We start from the raw sequence: 15,282 nt of genomic DNA on the forward strand, positions 1-15,282 counted from the left end.
ATTTATTTTTTCAACAGACTTTTTGGAAATTTTCTAAGCGAGTGAAATGTTTTTAAAACAGCAGAATCTATGGTGGCCTCTAGTGATGTCAGGGATGTCACATCCATATTTTTTCCTTGAAATATTTCGTTTTCAAGATCAATTCACTGAGTGCATTTATATATCTGCATGCATGTGCATTAGAACCATGAAACAAAGTTTTGTATGTGTGTGGCAAAAACCAGACGTGACATCACTGGTCCCAATATGGTCAGATCCATAGAAACCAAAGTTCTGATTGAATTTTTCTGGGTGTAAAAATTCTTAAAAAATCCAGTTATTTTCGTGGATAATTATTAATGGGTTGTCTGGCATATACTTTTATGTTAGTGTTTCTTTTGCTTTTAAACTAACCCTTGTCATGTGTTGACAATTCTAAAACATTGGCTACAGCTGTTGATTACCTGTAGCTGACAGTAAAATGTTTAATCTGTCTGATTTTGCCCCTCTGCGTAGTGTATTTGTATTTAATAAGAACTCTTTGCTTTGCAAACTAAGTTTTTTAGTATATTTCATCCCTTGGCTGAGGCATCAAGCATTGTATTAACCTTATGCATGAGGATATATGATTGTAATAGTGGAAAGTTACCGTATTAAATATACAGGACAAACATATCAGCTTAGTAGGACATTTGGGACAAATACAGGAAATATACAGGAGTGAGTGAGTGTTGGGGTTTAACGTCGCACTCAACAATTTTTCAGTCATATGACAACGAAGGAATCCTTAGAGTGCATGTAACGTGCCTCCTTGTTGTAGGACGGATTTCCACCGCTCTTTTATTTAGTGCTGCTTCACTGAGACGACTTACCAAAGGCAAGTAAGCCGCCCCGCCCAAGCCATTATGCTGATATGGGTTACCATACCAGTCATTGCACTATCCCTTTATTGCTGAATGCCAAGAAAGGGAATTACAACTTCCTCTTTTAAAGTCTTAGGTGTAACTCGACCCAGGATTGATCCTGCATCTACCGCTCCCGAAGTGGACGCTCTACCAACTGTGCTATCCGGGCTGGTCAAATATATAGAAAATATGTGACAAACACATCAGCTTAGTATGGTATTTGGGACAAATACAGCAAATACATGGGACATTTGTGACAAACATGTATTGAGGACATATATGATAAGCATTTCAAATATGTTTTGTGACAAACAACTTGTATTTAGGTACATGTAATATGTGAAGTTGTATCAGATATACATATAGGACATTTGTGACAGACATATCAAAACTTGTATATAGGTAATCTATGACAGTATATCATTTATGTACATGTAGGAAATGTTTGATAGGACTCCTAGGACATTTGTGACAGACATATCAAAACTTGTATATAGGTAATCTTTGACAGTATATCATTTATGTACATGTAGGAAATGTTTGATAGGACTCATAGGACATTTGTGACAGACCTATCAAAACTTGTATATAGGTAATCTGTGACAGTATATCAGTTGTGTACATGTAGGAAATGTTTGATAGGACTCATAGGACATTTGTGACAGACATATCAAAACTTGTATATAGGTAATCTGTGACAGTATATCAGTTATGTACATGTAGAAAATGTTTGATAGGACTCATAGGAAATTTGTGACAAGCATATCAGATAGTTAGGACAAAATATCAATGATATGAATTACCTCACACATATGTCAAATATATAGAACATCAGCATTTTAGGATACATTGTTCCTCACCTTCAATTTCCTTTGGACATGTTAAATCAGGCCTAGAATTGTATCGCACACAGCCATTGGCCAAAATTTCCTGATTCAACCAATCAAGGAGTTTGAAGCAAATTCAACCCATGGAAATTGAAACCGAGTGGCCATAATTGTTTCATTGTGCATTAAAACTGAATACATCATGTTTCTTGTGGAATGCCTCAGAAGAGAGAAATAAACAATTCCTCTGAGCGAATGTGTGGGGGTTCTCCTAGACAAGCATGGCATGAGCCTTTGCATGAATCGATTCCCGGATTCCCTTCGAAATTCTAGGCCTGTAATCTATGTAGGTGAATGGGTGTTTTGTCATAGAAACACTAGGAGATTTACGGTACATGTAGTAACTGGAACACCATTTCCATCTTGGTCTGGCCATGGAAGTGGCCAGATAAAGAACTAACAGAAGATCTTGTGTGACCTGAAGACAATAGCCTGTCTGTCTCTGGCCTTACCCAAGGACAATTAGCAGCTGTTGTATTACCCATCTGATTCATGTCTGCACCCAAGAGCTTTTCTGGGGTCTCTAAGGGCAAACATCTTGTGGCAGTTCGGTGGGGCGGATGGGATAGGGAGGGGGTGAGGATAGAGGGTGGCCTTTATCATATCTCCGCCTCTCTGCATCTGAAAGGTTATCACTTCAGGTACATTTTGTAAAGTGAAGCTGTTCTCTATCAGGTACTGACATGTTTGTACAATGGAACAATTGCTTTACAAGAACTAATTAGTTTTTCCTTTGCTCTTTTAACCCAACTTTTTATAATTCTATCTGTGTACATGTAAATACCATATTCCTATAGTTAGAGGGTTAAATACGTTCAGTTGAAAATTTAAGTGCAGTTTTTTTTATGCTGGTACCCATTTGCCCTTTTGGGATCCAGCATCAGGCTGCCCGCAGATGAGGGCAAACATGTGCGGTTAGTACCTGGTACAGGCCTAGGTGTGGTAGTCATCAAACTGACAGAGTTATTGCCTACTTTATTTCCTATGCTGTTTAAGCAGCCTTTCAGCTCATTGAAATCATCAGTATGTGTCAGTTACAGGAATGGTCAGAAACTGTTTTATCAGATATCAAGAAATTGTATCATTTGTTTTGCTAGCAATGCTTTATTGCAAATCTTCATTGCACTTCATTGCCAGCAGATCTTTATTATAAAGAGATCTTTATTGCCAACAGCTATCCATTGCAAATTGATCTTTATTCCCAATAAGTCTTTACTGCACATTTGTCTTTGTTGGTGTGAGAGCGCCATCGCTAAATTTATCTTTATAGCGGACAGATCTTGCAAATTGATCTCCATTGTCAGTAGAGCGTCACAAGAAATATATCTTCATTACTAAGGCAGTTTTCTGTTAACGATGAACTTTCAGTATGAATTCATTGATGATAGGGAAAGGTACATGTAGTTATCATTTAGAAATCTGGTGTTTTGGGCATGTCTTCCACGTTCACATGCTGTGGATGATCTGGAAGTCTGGCTAACTCATTTCATGGTCAAAGAAACTGGTGATGTATGATCCACAGTTTTTGGTTGAAATCAATTCATAGTGTTGATGTGTTTGTTTTTGTAGGTGTGTCTTCTTTCTGTACTGTATACATTTACTGTGCTACTGTATGTAGGAGTTTCTGTCAGCTGCTTCACTGCATTTGTGTTCTAGGATTTGTATAAAAGAGATGGGTTATGAGGTACTACAAATTCAGGAACAAATATAAGTGCTGCACCCCCACACCCCCACCCCCCCACCCCCCCTTGTCCAAACCAGCAAGTGAGACAGGGTAATGGGACATGGCCCATTACCAACCCCTTCCTGTGAAATGTATGTTCAGCTATCACAGACTGACAGAAGATGCCTGGTTTTCTTTTTATTATTGTAAAGAAGAAGATGTTTGTAACAAGGCTGAAGATTTCTGTGAAGTGCTGCAGTATTTGTGTATGTTTGATGTGACAAATGTACAGCCATTGAGTCGCCAAGCTCTTGTGTACTTCCTCCCTCCACTTCACATAAAGTACAATCAGGTCTGCTTATACTGCTAAACTCTCATGACAACCTCTGCCATTTGGCGGGGCCCCTTCATATGTACAACCACATGTATGTTCTCCAGCCAGAACTGTTTGTTATTGGAAAAGTATAACCTGTGAAACTTAGCACCAAAATTTGTTTTGATTTCATGCTAATGTCCAGACTGTCCAGTCTGTGTCCAGACATTCCCCAGACAGTCTTGCCTGTTACTGTAGTGACCTGTCTGACACATGTCCAAGCCCTGCAAATAGGGATTGATAGTGAAGGCTGGACTGACAAGTACTTGGAGGTGTAGCTGTTTGTAAGTGTGTATGAATGTGAATAGGGTCTAACTGGTAAACACTAGCAGCTGCCATTTATAGCATTCTCTCTTGTGATAGGCTGAACTGAGAAGTGATGTTAAACAACCAATGTACCCCAGGTAAAAGTTTGTCATTAATTATAATGACACGATCGTAAGGACCATCTGAAATATTATGTAACTCAATGGACCCTCTAAAAAGTGCCCCGCTATAAAAAAAAAATTATTGCCATTTTGGTAAACGTTTTTTTTTTTTTTCTTTTTTTTTAATTTCTAGTGTTAATTTCTGGAAAATTCCTACCTTTTTCATTAACCAGAATAGCAAAAAAAAAAGATATCCTGTACTTATGTACCCCATTGTTTATTATAGTGTCGGGTACGACTAACAAGGAATTTTTGACCATAGCTTAATCACATTGACATGGTTTTTCCGGAAATCCAGACTTGTAATTTACCCCTGATGATGCATGTATTTTCGTGACAGATTTCAACCCAACTCTTGTTATGTCAGGAGATTTGCCTGGATTTCACCACCAGTAAACCTGTGATACAAGTGAAAAAGTATTTCACTTTTCTCTTTTCTCGATATAAAACATCATTTAGGTAAATAAATATTAAAAGGGCTCCATTGTGTGGAGGATGGTATGCAAGCCATTGTTAATTAACTCTCAGCTTGCCATGACCCTATAACATCTAATATTTTGAAGAAAATAGTAAATTATATATTAATATATCTGTAGAATATATATAATATCTGGTACTTCCTAAATCAGAAAGTTAACTTACATTTTGCTAGTAGCATATTGTCCTACCTTCCAAACAAACATTACAATACAAACTGTCAGAATCAGGAAAAATCTGCAATTTAGTTAGGGTGAATTTTTTGTCAGGGTGTCATTTGTCATAATTCACCAACATATAGGTTAAAAAATTTTCAGTAAATAATTCTTGATCATGGCATTTAGCATGTTGCATTTGGTTTAAACAAAACTGGTCATGAGAAGCAAACAGTAAATTGAGATTGGCCTTGATATGCTATTGTTAATTCTTCTGCAAACCTGTCCCTATATATACACAGGCGTCATTCCTCACTCTGTCGGGCTCACCTGTCACATTTACCTGCTGAGGTATGTCACCTCTGTGTGACAAGTCAGAAATACATCCTGTTCCAAATCATATCACAGGTCAATCACATCCCTTTGTTGGAAAACAGGAAAACTGGTTTAAGACTTAATACCAGATCTAAGTTGAAGCCAAGCCTTCAATTTTGTGCAGTTGTGAAGCATTATATTGAATAGGAACTAAAACTGCTGTTGTTATACTTTGACTTTGAAGAACGGCATTGGCTACAGAGTTTGGCTATAAAGTTAAATATGAAATGTGACTTAATACCAGTATTAGCTAATACACTTTCGGAACCAACCACCAGATGACTCAAATTTTCAAAGCTCGTAACTCGAGCATAAACACATTTTTTCTCTCCCATGTACATGTAAATAATTCTCTTGTGGACATAGATGCACGTTTGCCTGTGTGAACAGTTTCAAATCTGCATTATGCCTCTGATATCCCATACTTGTATGTATTGTTTTTTGTTGTTTTGCACTATGACCTGTCATTTGAAGTGAATGGCCTTTCTTAAGACATAGGACTCTGATGTTAAAAGAGAGGATGCCCGAAATTGGACAGACCGATTGACCGACTGACCAATAGACCAGCACAAAAGAGCTGTTTAGTCACTGTAGAGTTGCTTAAATCACAACCTGTAATACGTGGCCAATTTGTGAAAGGTACGAAGTGGTGCATATATTTCAGATTTAATTAAGATTAAGGTAGAATGATATTGTAAAAAAAACAAACAAAAAAAAACATGTAAACTTTCAGCATTAAAAGTAATATTTTATGAACTTTATTTGCCCCTAAAAATACACTGTGTTGTCCAGACTTTTAAAGGTGATACAGTAGACCAAGGTTTTGTGGTGTTTGATCTTTTGACATGTCTGAAAATTCATGCCTATCACTGTCATATTGTACGGGTATGGTATACAGGCTTCACCCCAGCAAATGTTTACTAGTAACTGTGCGAAGCACAGAAACTTTCTGTCAGTCATTTGTCATTAAGCTGACTTTAACCTGATTTCCTGATATTTTTACATTTGGCCCCATAATCAGCACAAGGGTGTTTCTAGGGGTGACCAACCGCTCATTCTTTACCTGGAAAACACCAATTTATGTAAAAATTGGGACAAAATCATCAGATTTGCGAATGAAATGACAAAGAGAGTTTTGTTTTACAATCAGGTGTGCAGGAAAGATAAGGGAGATTGAGGTATTAAAATAGTCATTGCACTGGTGGAAAATAAATATTGTTTACACCAAGCATCAGACTAGTATATATTTATACCCCGAGGGGTTTATTTACACCTGTGTGTATGACGATAAGAAGTTACCAGCATGCATACTGTCTGCAATATTATGTATTACATACACCATCGTTCAAATCATCTTAGTACTAAAGTGCTTTAAAGTTTAAAAATTGGTATCTTGATGCTCCCTCAAAATAGATTTGGCTAGTTTTCTGATAATATCAACGAGTCCTATGATGCTAAAACTGTATAATACAGGTTTACACTGGATGTGTGGTTATATGTGGTATATTTGAGTGGTAAGTTTGGCTAAAGTGTTGACTCCAAACTCATAAACCAGCAGGCTTGAATCTAGCTTTCTGGAGTAATTAAATAAGTGAATAAAGTGCTTGTAAAAAAATAAAACAAAAAATCCTTTTGCAATGGTTGGGTCATGCATGCATCATTAGGACTTCCAAAGTTTGCAGTTTGTAGACTGATGGTTTTGTCATTACAGAAGTAATCACAGACAGTGGCATGGCTCTTTTTTGGTAATATAATAACATCTAAATATCTGTGTGTATTAAAATGTGCTGGTACAAAGCTCATTGTACAATATACAGTTAGATGGCATGCTGAACGAGTGTGGAGTACAAGTATGAAGGCTTATTTTACAAACACAAGCACGTGTCAAGAGATCACACAAAGGGAGATAAGGGCAGTAGAATGGATGGACAAGATCGTCATGTAGAGCTCTGTTGCTGAGGAATGCAGCTTCGTGAGATAGGGTATTCAGTCGCTCTATGAGGTATAACAATATGATCAGACTACATGTACCAGAGATATTGCCAGGCCACTTTAATATATGATATAATGCTCTCGACGAAGTACATAACATATTTTGAACTATCTGGCTCGGTTTTGTGTAATGGGGATATTGTAAATTACCTTTTGTAAGGCACTTTTGTATGTACATGTAATAATACTGGCTTCTGGAAATGCTTGGAGATTATTTTCCCTGTTAAACCTGACATAACTTTGATATTTATTTTTTTGTGGAAACACGGCACTGCATTCATGTACCGGTACCAGCTACATAAAGCATCCAAGTATTCATCCAAACAAGTGTAGATTTGAGCATACAGTTATGTTAAGTGTCCATTTTTTTTTTTTTTTCATAATCCTGTGTACAGGATTTTTTGTGTACTGTATCACGTGCATGTCCAAGCAAGTTTCTGACGTATCGGATTGGTAATTGTTTCTAAGTTTTTGTTAGCCACTTTTTATGTTCAGCCCTGCGGAAAATCACTGTGAATTACAATATAAAGCTTAACAGATTAATTACAACCAGCAGATCTTATAATGTGATCATTTATACCTGTAATACTTGTAAGGTATAAAGACATACCTGGAGGGCTATTTCTACCTCCTTTGTCACAAGAGTGGACTAGTTTAGTCACTAGTCCTGCAGAGTGGCTGGGACTGCTGTGTATAGACCCTGCAAGCTGTAGGTATATGTATATTGAGTTACCAGTTAGCGCATGGTGTAGTCATAGCCTCTACCTGCCTGCTGTAGCTTAAAGGGTCAGCTTTGGTGTGGTACACTTCTCTACGTTGTATGTATATGGCGAGAGTTAGAGGTGTTAAGGTATAGCTAGGACAGGTACCGTGGGGGCTGAACGGTGGGCTGAGTAAGGGAAGGCAACAGTGACTCTGTTGTTAGAGTTATAAACTTTGATGCAGCATTTGTACTGTGTGTACAGGCCAGTACACATGTGGAACGTAAGACATTTAACAGAGGTAACAGTTTGACAGTAGATTTGAACAGGCAGGGTGTTAATTTACAGGTAAGCAATTTGGTGCTGTGAACAGGTTAAAGTGTGGTGTATACATGTGTGTGTGTGTGTCAGTGTTGAAGTGATGATTGAGGCATGAATGTGTACTCAGGTGGTAATTTTGTATCTGACATGCATGTAAGTCTATGTGTATATGTAGGTGTAAACTTTAGCTCTAGCAACAACTTTGTACAGGTAATAGGACTATAGTGTGGTTGTGGCACATGTGTTGCTTGTGTGAGTGTGTCACTGTGCTTGGCTGATCATGGATATGTTTGGTAATTACATGATACGAGGCAAAATCACAAGTGATGGAATAGCTGTAAAACAGGACACATTCAGAGCCGTCACCTGTCTGTCGGTTATATGATACAATGTAAGTCAGGGTAGTAAATGACGGAATAGCTGCAAAACAAACAGGACACATTCAGAGCTGTCACATATGTGTCTGTCGGTTATGTGATGCAACATAAGTCAGGGTTGTAAATGATGGAATAGCTGTAAAACAGGACACATTCAGAGCTGTCACATATGTGTCTGTCGGTTATGTGATACAGCGTAAGCCAGGGTAGCAAATGATGAAATATCTGTGAAATAGGACACACGCAGTAGTGTTGTTATGGTACCTGGGTTTGTCTGTTATGTTGTCTCTTATTGATACATTTATTTATTTTATTTGATTGGTCTTTTACGCCGAATTCAAGAATATTTCACTTATATGGTGGCAGCCAGCATTGTGATGGGAGACAACGGTAGGAAGCGATCAAACCCACGACCATCCGCAGGTTGCTGGGTGGAAGACCTTCCCATGTACGGTCGGAGAGGAAGCCAGAATGAGCTGGACTTGATCTCACAGGGCATGCATGCATTGGTTGGAGGCTCCTGGGTCACTAATATTGTGCTGCACTGGCACGTGAACCACTCAGGGCCACAGAGGGCGCCCATGATAAATGTAGAAATATTTAATACCAGTGTAATGTTAAGTTTACTGATACATGCGAGTACATGTAATGTTATACCTACATTTATAGCGGCATCTGGCTACAATTAATCAATACTTCTCCCTGATTTCTGACAACAGATGTAACCAGTTTGAATCGGGTTTCTTTATGAGTCACCTGGTTGGCATTGCTTGGAGGACATGTTGTTCTAGGATGCATGTACATGTACATGAATATGTTGTTGAATTCACTGCTTAAGTTTTTCACGTGTATTTTGAATTGCGTTTTGTAGGTCTTTTTTCACCCTATATTTTATCAGTTTGGATCTAATAGCTTAGTCACAGTTAAGGGCTTCATTTGTTTTAGGACTTAATTAGGTGGTTAGATTTAAATTTATCTGGGTTTGTTGACTGATTTAATTAGCTGATGGATTCACCTGTCTAGTTTAAATGTGAGGTATGACAATTTATATTACCTGTATGACATAACTTGGCCAAATATATATGAACACAGGGCTATAATTGGCTTCATTCTTACCAGTAATCTATTCATGTAGAGGTATATAACATACATGCACTTCAGGTATTCATACATGCATAAGCCTTTTTAGGAGTCTGACCAAGCATGTATGTATATACATGTACTTACGGATTTACACATGAACTCGATTCTGACCTGGTTTTTTATATGTGTATAAAGCATGATCATGATGATAAGAAACAATGTTGACATGCATTTTTACTCCATTTTATTGACTAAACTTCATTATGGCCAAGTTAGTCAACTTCACAGAGCTGTTTGCTAGCAACCGTCAGATGGTCGTGGGTTTCCCCCGGGCTCTGCCCGGTGCCCTCCCATCATAATACTGGCCAGCGTTGTATAAGTGAAATATTCTTGAGTACGACATAAAACACCTATCAAATAAATAAATAAAAAAAGAAGTCTGTTAGTGCTGTGCATTCATTTTTCATCTTGACTTTGCTATCCTTAATTATTTAAAAGTTGTCATATGCAGAGAATGAGTTACTTACAGAAAGCTTACCTATTTGAGGAAAATAAGTAATGAACCATGCAAACTGGAATTTTGAGAATTGATGCTAACATCAGCACACTGGGAATTATGCTATCAATTATAAACCTGATAATTATAGACCTGATTATTCCCAGCAGTCTTTTCATATGGTTTATACACTGCATATTTGTGTTTAAAGCATTAAGGAAATATTTTAATTTTCCATTCCATTTTCAGCAGAGCTTGTTAATTCCAAAGTCGAAACTCTGCTTTGAACATTTGAAAATGTTGAAGTGTCAGCGGTAAAGGCTCACAAAAAAAAAAAAAATATTTGCTCCTTTTTGTTTGGCTTATGTTGTGACCTTTCAATCTAAGTTTGTTTAGAAATATCAGTACAGTTTACCTGACTTCAGGTAACTTATAGGTTTGTTTTACTTTATAAAAGTGCCTTTTTTCCCCCTCATTTCAAAACCGGGTATGTTATTTATGTCATGACACATATCAAGTTGAAACTGTCAGCCTTGATAAAGATTTTGTACATTGCTAAGGAAACACATGTGCCATATGTGACCTGGAAACATGTTATTACATTTTTTGTTATTACATATGATTCTGGAAAAAAATTAGTTCATAAGGCTGTAACGGGGTTATGAGAGTACACAATGTAAGGCTGTAATGGGGTTATGAGAGTACACAATGTAATGCTATAACGGGGTTATGGGAGTTCACAATGTTAGGCTGTAACAGGGTTATGAGAGTTCATAATGTAAGGCTGTAATGGGTTTATGAGAGTTCACAATGTAAGGCTGTAACTGGTTTATGAGAGTACACAATGTAAGGCTGTAACTGGTTTATGAGAGTACACAATGTAAGGCTGTAACTGGTTTATGAGAGTACACAATGTAATGCTGTAACAGGGTTATGAGAGTTCACAATGTTAGGCTGTAACGGGGTTATGAGAGTTCACAATGTAAGGCTGTAACTGGTTTATGAGAGTTCACAATGTAAGGCTGTAACTGGTTTATGAGAGTACACAATGTAAGGCTGTAACTGGTTTATGAGAGCACACAATTTAATGCTGTAATGGGGTTATGAGAATACACAATGTAAGGCTGTAACTGGTTTATGAGAGTACACAATGTAATGCTGTAACAGGGTTATGACAGTTCACAATGTTAGGCTGTAACGGGGTTATGAGAGTTCACAATGTAAGGCTGTAATGGGTTTATGAGAGTTCACAATGTAAGGCTGTAACTGGTTTATGAGAGTACACAATGTCAGGCTGTAACTGGTTTATGAGAGCACACAATTTAATGCTGTAATGGGGTTATGAGAGTTCACAATGTAAGGCTGTAACAGAGTTATGAGAGTTCACAATGTAAGGCTGTAACGGGGTTTTGAGAATTCACAATGTAAGGCTGTGACGGGTTTATGAGAGTTCACAATGTAAGGCTGTAACGGGTCTATGAGAGTTCACAATGTAAGGTTGTAACAGGTTTATGAGAGAACACAATGTAAGGCTGTAATGGGTTTATGAGAGTTCACAATCTAAGGTCGTAGCTGTAGCCAGGTAAGATGAGTGTTGATATAGTGATGTTCATCTGGATGGATGCATCCATGTATTTGTAATTCTGCTGCTGATGTACATATACCAGCTGTGTTTCACTAATATTAATAAAAATAGTTGTGGTAAAAATACATATCAGAAGCACAAGGGCCTTAATATCGTACTTTCGAAATACACGACCAGGAAATTATTCAAATTACATAAGAAAACCTGTAAGTAGCCCAATGAGCTGATTGGATCACTGAGAATCAAGCAAAATAATTGAAATACACTAAACTTTAGGTGAAATACAGTACTTGTGATGAAGCGGGGTTGTGTGGATAGATTAACCAGATCTTGACGAATCAGTCCTTGTACAGAACAAGATTTGTGTGTTCATATATGATGTCATTTTGTTTCAGTGGTGCTGTACACTGTACTTGATGTGGCTGTGGGTTTTAGCTATGTTAAGCTTGCTTGGCTATTAAATACAAGCAGGTGTGAGCTGGCCTGTGCAGTTCCTACATCCAATCATTCCGAAAATCTTTTGTGCTAAATATTTTCAGTTGATTTGAGTCAGATACAGTACTACGTCATTACAGGTATGACAATCATCAGTATGAAATACAGATGTCGAACTGTAATTTCAGAATTTAAGAAATTGGAAAGCGCTAAGTTTAAAGGTAAACTATTAAAGGTATTGGGTGTAAAGATGCGTAATTAAGGGGAGGTAAATATTCGAGTTTAAGGATTTTAGTTGAAATTCCAGACTCATCTGAATACTTTTTTCTGTTTGTCCTTTTTTTTATTTTTATTTATAGTATATATTTACTTTATTTTCCCTTAGTATAATATAATTAGATCCAAAATTTTATTAAATCCAAGAATTTACACAAACTGAAAATAATGCACTTGTGTGGTAAGATCAAGTCAAGTTTTAGCCTGACTGGAAAATATGTTGTGTGGTACTAAAACATTCACACTTTCACACTGATTCTTTTCATTCTTCTGTGAACGATTTCTGGCTTCTAATTTTGCCATCTCGTTCTTTTTTTTAGATGTTTCACTAATCTTGGTGTTAGTTTACCTTAAGAAAAAGGCCTGTTTACATCACATTGCTGGTCTGTACTGCTGTGTCTTTAACATGAACAGGTTAGAAGGTCACTCATGGAAATTACCAGCTGGAAGCCCTCAATAAAAGCTGTAGGTACCATATATTATTGCTATAAAAAAAATAAGAAAACAAGCTTTAGTAGCTGTAGTCCACTCCTATCCTCCCATATATCAGGATCTCTCACTATACCCTCACTAATTCCACAACCTTTTTGCATTGCATATGGAAGAGCAACTTTCAGTGCAATTTATGCATGTTTCTAATTTAATTTTTGGAGACAAAACTACACTGGTTGGATTGGCCAATTTCAGGGCTTTACATAAAGTACAATTTTATCAGTGTACATAGATTAATGTGCTTAGAACTTGAATAAACACCTAGCAAACATACAAAAAGGTCGAAGAATTAGTTATTTCCTACCCTCTCCCAGAGCGCCCCCCCCCCCCACCCCTTCCTTCCCCCTTCATCGGGTCACAAGACAAACACACACTTCAGTAGGTTAAGTACGGTCTGCACAGATCAGATGTCTTGACTGTTGTTTATTATTGCCATTATCTATTTACCTATGGCTAAAACACCAGGCCTTCCGACCACTGACCACTGTACTCACTGTACTGATGTGTATAGAGCTCCAGCCAAGAACTGAGGACTAGTTGTAATCTGTGGAATGAGTGATGCTTTCCAGTAGAGAAAGCTGTCAAATTCATCTTAGTATGTTAAAAGCTTTCTATTATGATAAATAGGGTGAGTTTTGATTTGGAAATGGTTTATAGTGCAGTGCTACCATGCAGTGGTAATATACAAGACCACTGTCCTATTTGCCTTGCCTTTGTTGGAAAGAAGGTGGTGAAGAAAGCTTACATGTACATTTATATTAAATGTAGATGCCAAAATTAAAATAAAATCATAAAACAAAAATGTGCACACACAAAGTCTTATTAAATAAAAATGTTTTAGTATCCAAGTATGTGTGAAAAATTAGAAGTAAAACGTAGAAGTTACTAAAAAGTTGAAAGTTTCCAGTATATACAGAGAAAAATTGCAATAAATGCATAAAAGTTGCAGATTGCTAGTATTTTATATTGAAGATTGAAAAATACCATTATTTGTGAAGAAGTTGAAGAATACCATTATACGTGAAGAAGTTGAAGAATACCATTGTATGTGAAGAAGTCGAATTTCAAAAGGTGAATTTCCAGTGTATGTGAAAAAGGTTGAACCATTCCAGAATATATGAAAATATTGATGAATTCTAATATTTGTGAAAATGTTCAAGAATTTCAGTATTTGTGAATAGTTTGAAGATTTCCATTATACATAAAAGGTGGACTTGCAGTATATATGAAAAGGTCAAAGAATTCTAACCATTAACATGCACTTTGAAGTAACAATTGTGTACATGATATATATACATGTAAAAATGGTGCAGTCTGGATCCAGTAACATCGTGAAGGTATTACACAGCAATGTTGAGAGATTAGAGCATTGTCTGTAGATGGGATGTTTCAGACTGGTATATAAAGTGTGTTTAATAGGGAAGGGACTGACAGGTCATACAGGGATCAGCCTGACGGGATCAGCCTGGCCTCTTACCCTGCTCTGGGTATATAGTCATCCTTTAAGCAGGGAGAGGTTTTATACATGCTGTTTCACTTAGGCCTTCTTCTCTTATTTCAGAGCTGTTTCTGATTGAGGCTATCCGGGTTTTAGGGTCATAGAAACAACCTGACTTCCTTTTTTTATGTCTGGCTGTACATCCATGTGCCTGTGTCTATTTGGTACAAGTGCACAGTCGGTTAGTTTACAAGATGTCTTATTTATGTTGATGCAGTGAACCTTGTAGTATTATCTAGTTTTCTAGTGTTTGTGATCAAGTTCATTGCTGAGGTAGGCACTACAATCGTTTAAATGGTCTTAATTCCTCCTAGACTATACACACAATTTGTACTGATGCTCCTGTTTATAAATGTGAATATAATACAGATGAAAGCAAATATATTTATAGTGTACCATTTGTCATTTTACAAGACATGCCTTCAGTCAGTTAAGTTCTATTCTTAGAAAAAGTAGTCCTACATGGGTGGGGCTTCATTTTTGGGGGTTTAGTGGAGTATAAATGAAAAAATTTGACCAATTGGATTGCGCCTTACAGGCGTAAATTATTTGGTAATTAGTGAGGGTGGGGTAGGGGGGGGGCAGCATATTTTTTAATCCCATTCTAGAGTGAAACAGGACTATTGTTACATCATTGTTACAAGAATGGATGGAACCGTAATGTGTACACTGTTACATTGTATCATTTTCTGTTGTAATGTCGTACTGTCTTTTAATGTGACATCAAGAAAATGAAGAAAATTCAGCATTATGGTGGGTGGAAACGGGGGCAGAGCCCGGGGGA

At 37.1% G+C, this 15,282-nt stretch overlaps 1 protein-coding gene across 1 annotated transcript in view; it reads left to right on the forward strand.

Annotated features, from left to right (window-relative positions):
- LOC135480234 (ecotropic viral integration site 5 ortholog-like) overlaps positions 1-15,282 on the forward strand; it is a 99,081-nt gene that overhangs the window by 56,724 nt on the left and 27,075 nt on the right.

Source organism: Liolophura sinensis, chromosome 13 (genome assembly GCF_032854445.1).
Source record: "Liolophura sinensis isolate JHLJ2023 chromosome 13, CUHK_Ljap_v2, whole genome shotgun sequence".
Classification (NCBI taxonomy): domain Eukaryota; kingdom Metazoa; phylum Mollusca; class Polyplacophora; order Chitonida; family Chitonidae; genus Liolophura; species Liolophura sinensis.